Here is a 6,993-nt window from a genome sequence, read left to right as displayed (position 1 = left end):
AAGCGAATGGAATGTTGGCCTTTATAACAAGAGGAATCGAATATAGGAGCAAATAGGTATTTCTGCAGTTATATAGAGTCCTAGTGAGACCACACCAGGAGTATGGTGTGCAGTTTTGGTCCCCTAGTTTGAGGAAGGACATTCTTGCAATTGAGGAGGTGCAGCGTAGGTTTACAAGGTTAATTCCCGGGATGGCGGGACTGTCATATGCTGATAGAATGGAGCAGCTGGGCTTGTACACTCTGGAGTTTAGAAGGGTGAGAGGGGATCTCATTGAAAGATATAAGATTGTTAAGGGCTTGGACGCGCTAGAGGCAGGAAACCTGTTCCCGATTTTGGGGGAGTCCTGAACCAGGTCCACAGTGTAAAAATAAGGAGTAAGCCATTTAGAAAGGAGACGAGGTGACACTTTTTCTCACAGAGAGTGGTGAGTCTGTGGAATTCTGTTCCTCAGAGGGCGGTGGAGGCAAGTTCGCTGGATGCTTTCAAGAGAGAGCTAGATTGGGCTCTTAAAATAGCTGAGTCGGGGGGTATGGGGAGAAGGCAGGAACGGGGATGTTCATTGTGGATGATCAGCCATGATCACATTAAATGGCGGTGCTGGCTCGAAGGACCGAATGGCCTACTCCTGCACCTATTGTCTATTGATACGATTGTATTTACGTTATGTGTATCTGTTTTATTTCAGAACATGAAAAAAACTAACCTTTTCGATTAGCGCGGTATATGCAATAATAATAAACACACATCTGCATCCCCAACTGCAACTGACCCGGAACCGTTGTAGTTGGAGGGGGGGGGGGGGGGGGGAGTGGTGTCCACGAATGTATTGGCGGATCGCAGGGGAACCTTCAGGCTGGGATATTAACCATATAACCATATAACAATTACAGCACGGAAACAGGCCATCTCGGCACTACAAGTCCGCGCCGAACAATTTTTTCCCCCTTAGTCCCACCTGCCTGCACTCATACAATAACCCTCCATTCCCTTCTCATCCATATGCCTATCCAATTTATTCTTAAATGATACCAACGAACCTGCCGCCACCAGTTCCACTGGAAGCTCATTCCACACCGCTACCACTCTCTGAGTAAAGAAGTTCCCCCTCATGTTACCCCTAAACTTCTGTCCCTTAATTCTGAAGTCATGTCCTCTTGTTTGAATCTTCCCTATTCTCAAAGGGAAAAGCTTGATCACATCAACTCTGTCTATCCCTCTCATCATTTCAAAGACCTCTATCAAGTCCCCCCTTAACCTTCTGCGCTCCAGAGAATAAAGACCTAACTTATTCAACCTATCTCTGTAACTTAGTTGTTGAAACCCAGGCAACATTCTAGTAAATCTCCTCTGTACTCTCTCTATTTTGTTGACATCCTTCCTATAATTGGGCGACCAAAATTGTACACCATACTCCAGATTTGGTCTCACCAATGCCTTGTACAATTTTAACATTACATCCCAGCTTCTATACTCAATGCTCTGATTTATAAAGGCTAGCATACCAAAAGCTTTCTTTACCACCCTATCTATATGAGATTCCACCTTCAAGGAACTATGCACGGTTATTCCCAGATCCCTCTGTTCAACTGTATTCTTCAATTCCCTACCATTTATCATGTACGTCCTATTTTGATTTGTCCTGCCAAGGTGTAACACCTCACATTTATCAGCATTAAACTCCATCTGCCATCTTTCAGCCCATTTTTCCAAATGGCCTAAATCACTCTGTAGACTTTGGAAATCCTCTTCATTATCCACAATACCCCCTATCTTGGCATCATCTGCATACTTACTAATCCAATTTACCACCCCTTCATCCAGATCATTGATGTATATGACAAACAACAAAGGACCCAACACAGATCCCTGAGGCACCCCACTAGTCACCTGCCTCCAACCCGACAAACAGCCATCCACCATTACCCTCTGGCTTCTCCCATTCAGCCACTGCTGAATCCATCTTGCTATTCCTGCATGTATACCCAACAGTTTAACCTTCTTAACCAACCTTCCATGAGGAACCTTGACAAAGGCCTTACTAAAGTCCATATAGACAACATCCACTGCTTTACCCTCGTCAATTTCCCTAGTAACCTCTTCAAAAAATTCAAGAAGATTAGTCAAACATGACCTTCCAGGCACAAATCCGTGTTGACTGTTCCTAATCAGACCCTGTTTATCCAGATGCTTATATATATTATCTTTAAGTATCTTTTCCATTAATTTGCCCACCACTGAAGTCAAACTAACAGGTCTATAATTGCTAGGTTTACTCTTAGAACCCTTTTTAAACAATGGAACAACATGCGCAGTACGCCAATCCTCGGGGACTATTCCTGTTTCTAATGACATATTGTAGGGGGCAGGAGCAACGCTGTTCATGCCGTAGAAGTTTTTTTCCCAATGCCCACCGCCAGACACGACCCCACCGCATAGCTCCCCCCCGGCAGACATGTCCACGCCTGTCATCCAGTCTCCCTCTCCGTCAGTCTCCCTCTCCGTCAGACACGTCAGACTTTCGCCAGACACACCAGCCTCTCCTCCACACACGCCTGGCCTTCCGCCAGACACGCCAGTCGCTCGGCCAGACACGGTTGGCTCTCTTCCATCTGCCTCTCATGCCTGCTCCTCTACACATATGCCGTCTGGTCCTCAGGAACACACGCGTGCCACTCCACTAGACACCGCAGCCCCTCCAAGCGGACACGATTCCTTGTCAGAGGCCATTGTAGAGGCCGCTACCGCAGCAACTCGGTAAACAAATTCATTCAGAAAGGCAACTGGCGAAGAAGCATTGCGACGAATGTACTTGCAAATCTGGCAAATGAAACAAGCATTGTAGGGGCCATTTTACCGGCTTAGGCGAGTGGGGTCCAAAGTCATAGTCAGAGACCGGAAACAGGCCCTTCGTCGTAAATTGCCCACACCGGCCCATGTCTCGGCTGCACTAGTCCCATCTGCCCGCGTTTAGACCATATTCCTCCAAACCTGTCCGTATCATGTACCTGTCCAACTGTTTCTTTAGCTGTGGTATTGTCCCAGTCTCAACTACCTCCTCTGGCAAAAGTTGCCCCTCAGATTACTATTAAATCGTTTTCTATTCATCTTAAACCGATGTCTCTGGTCCGCGATTCACCTACTCTGCGCAAGAGACTCTGTGCACCTATACGACCTATTCCATATAATAACCATATAACCATATAACAATTACAGCACGGAAACAGGCCATCTCGACCCCTCTAGTCCGTGCCGAACACATAGTCTCCCCTAGTCCCATATACCTGCGCTCAGACCATAACCCTCCATTCCTTTCCCATCCATATAACTATCCAATTTATTTTTAAATGATAAAAACGAACCTGCCTCCACCACCTTCACTGGAAGCTCATTCCACACAGCTACCACTCTCTGAGTAAAGAAGTTCCCCCTCATGTTACCCCTAAACTTCAGTCCCTTAATTCTCAAGTCATGTCCCCTTGTTTGAATCTTCCCTACTCTCAGTGGGAAAAGCTTTTCCACGTCAACTCTGTCTATCCCTCTCATCATTTTAAAAACCTCTATCAAGTCCCCCCTTAACCTTCTGCGCTCCAAAGAATAAAGCCCTAACTTGTTCAACCTTTCTCTGTAACTTAGTTGCTGAAACCCAGGCAACATTCTAGTAAATCTCCTCTGTACTCTCTCTATTTTGTTGACATCCTTCCTATAATTAGGCGACCAAAATTGTACACCATACTCCAGAATTGGCCTCACCAATGCCTTGTACAATTTTAACATTACATCCCAACTTCTATACTATAATCATATTCCTCTTATGATTTTATCCACCTCTCAGGCTCAGCGGTTCTCGGGCTCAACGGTTCTCGGGCTTAGCGGTTCTCGGGCTCAGCGGTTCTCGGGCTCAACGTTTCTCGGGCTAAGCGGTTCTCGGGCTCAGCGGTTCGGGCTCAGCGGCTCGCCGTGGTGGTAATCGCCCCACCAAGTCTCCACACTCTGCTCACTCCGATCCTTCGGCTATCTTCACCTCGCCGCCGGTAAATGACAGCGGGAGCCAGAAAGGACGTCAGGAGAGAATGACTCGAGAGAAGAACATAAACCTTCATAACTTTTGTTATATTCCACCGATCGAAACAAAACCTGGTGCGCTTGCAGCACAGGTGAATGGCAAAACAAGGAAATGTAAAAGAAACAGCAACCGGAAGAGAACAAGATGAGAGTTTTAGATAGATAGATAAATGAATAGATGGATAGATACATAGATAGATACGATAGGTACGTAGGTGGGATAGGTAGATAGGTAGATAGGTAGGTAGATAGATAGATAGATAGATAGATAGATAGATAGATAGATAGATAGATAGATAGATAGATAGATAGATAGATAGATAGATAGATAGATAGATAGATAGATAGATAGATAGATAGATAGATAGATAGATAGATAGATAGATAGATAGATAGATAGATAGATAGATAGATAGATAGATAGATAGATAGATAGATAGATAGATAGATAGATAGATAGATAGATTAATAGATAGATGGATAAAATAATTGGGGTGGAATTTATTGTGAATAAATCTCAAGGCCTGAACTGATTTCTCCAGACTATTTCTTGGCCTGATGCAACTGCTGCTCCGTCCAGTGATGTCGCCATCCTACAGGCGGTGAGGCGGTAAATGTTGAGATTCTTCCACTCACACGTCTGTCAGTTTCTATCATTCATACGGACATTCATCTTGAGTTGATGGATCCTGAACATCGGCCAGTCACACGGTGAGCTAATCATGTCTCACATTAACCAGATTCAGAGGCAATGGACGGAAGTGGGACAGCGAGCCCTCCAGTGGACATAATTGGAATAACAAAACCAATCAATCCAGCCGGTTCCTCAACAACTTGGATTCTTGTTTTCCAACAGGTGCCATCAGGGGCCGTGGTTGCACTTCCTGACGCCGTGCGTATGTTGGAACTCGGGACTTGAAGCGAAATTCCAAACCACAATTCAATAGACAATAGAAAATAGATACAAGAGTAGAGTATTCGGCGCTTCGAGCCAGCACCGCCATTCAATGTGATCATGGCTGATTATCCACAATAAATACCCCCGACCCCGTTCTTGCCTTCTCCCCATATCCCCTGACGCCGCCAGCTTTAAGAGCCCTATCAAGCTCTCTCTTGGAAGTATCCAGAGTACCGGCCTCCACCGCCCTCTGAGGCAGAGAATTCCACAGACACAACTCTCTGGGTGAAAACGTGTTTCATCATCTCCGTTCTAAATGCCTTATCCCTTATTCTTAAACTGCTGCCCCTGGTGCTGGACTCCCCCAACATCAGGAACTTGTTTACTGCCTCCAGCGTGTCCAAACCCTAGATAATGTTTTATGTTTCAGTGACTTTTCCTCTCGTGCTTCTAAATTCCAGAGTACAAAAGCCCAGCCGCTCCATTCTCTCAGCATATGCCATCGCGGGAATTAACCTCGTGAAAATACAATGCACTTCCTCAATAGCAAGAATATCCTTCCTCAAATTAGGAGACGAAAACTGCACGCAATACTCCAGGTGTGGGCTCAGTTGGGGCCTGTACAACTGCAGAAGGAATACTTTGCTCCGATACTCAGCTCTTGTTAAGAAGATATGTTATGATTCGTAAGTGGTGAAAGTGGAAAGTGAGTTTGGAATTACAGTTGAGTTTTAAGTACTATCGCTTTCTTCTTCTATAGAGTGTGTTGCGGAGGTCCACACTTGTGTAAACACTCCGTTTAATAATTATACGATGCAGCCCCGTCGCTCGCGAACTTCAACCACTTAATCCTTTGTGCACCAACCGCACGATGGCCCAGTAATTAGTTGGCCCAGATCACGCCCAGTCCACGGAAGAGCTCGATCCCGAACCACGACGGTTCGATATCAAAATGGCTTAGCCCATCACATGACGACCTCCCCGCCTCCAGAACCGGAGTAATGGAGGCGGTTAGGCTCACGAGTGAGGTTGTCAGATCTCGTGTACGCGTCTCTTGTGTTCAGGGTCGCTGCTGGCAGCGTTGAGGGCGGGTGCGGTCGTGACGGCGGACGCCCTCTCCGGACCAGAGCAAAAGGAGGCGACAGATTTTTGTTTTTTGAGTAGAGCTACCACTCGTGGAAAAATGTTGATTTTATATCTGGCTGTGACAGCTTTGACAGTCCGTGGTCGCCTTCCAGAGGGAAGTGATTCAATTAGCTTGTAGCCAGGGTGAGAAGGGTCAGAGATGATCATACCCGCTCGCTTCCTGGCCCTTGCAGTTCATCAATGGAGGGAAGGTTGCAGCCAATAACCTTCTCAGCTGATCGGACGATTCGTTGCAGCCTCCGGATTTCGTACTTGGTGGGTGAGCCAAACCAGACCATGATGGAGACGGTGAGGACATACTCTACGATGGCCGTATAGAATTGGACCATCATTGCCTTTGGCAGATTGTGCTTCCTCAGCTGCCGCAGGTAGTACACCATCTGTTGTGCCTTTTTGACTGTGGAGTCGATGGTAGCCCCCCATTTAAGATCCTTGGAGATGATGGTTCCCAGGAAGCCCACTGATCTGATTCTGGGGGCCGCAGGTTGCCGATATCTGCTCTAACATAATCTAAAAGACTCCAAATATGTGACGGTGGCGTTGTTGATTGTGAGTGAGGTGAGGGAAGGGGGAGCTCTACCAAAGTCTACAATCAATTCCACTGTCTTAAGAGCATTGTGCTGCAGGTTGTTGCGTTGGCACCAGGACGCCATGTGTGTCACTTCCTGTCTGCAAGCAAACTTCCGATTGGCTTGAATTGTATCCATGTTGAAATATTCCCACGCTCGGGTAGATACATCAGAACTAACCTACGGAAATTAGTTTTGTCTCAAGTCTTTATATAATAAATAACCAAACGTGAATAACAGCGGACAGGAGGGCAAATGAGAAATGCCGCAGAAAGAATTCCTACAGGTTATGTTCAAATCCTATCCGAGTTACTG

The sequence above is a fragment of the Amblyraja radiata genome, unplaced genomic scaffold, assembly GCF_010909765.2.
Source record: "Amblyraja radiata isolate CabotCenter1 unplaced genomic scaffold, sAmbRad1.1.pri S118, whole genome shotgun sequence".
NCBI lineage: Eukaryota > Metazoa > Chordata > Chondrichthyes > Rajiformes > Rajidae > Amblyraja > Amblyraja radiata.
This window is presented reverse-complemented; position numbering follows the sequence as displayed.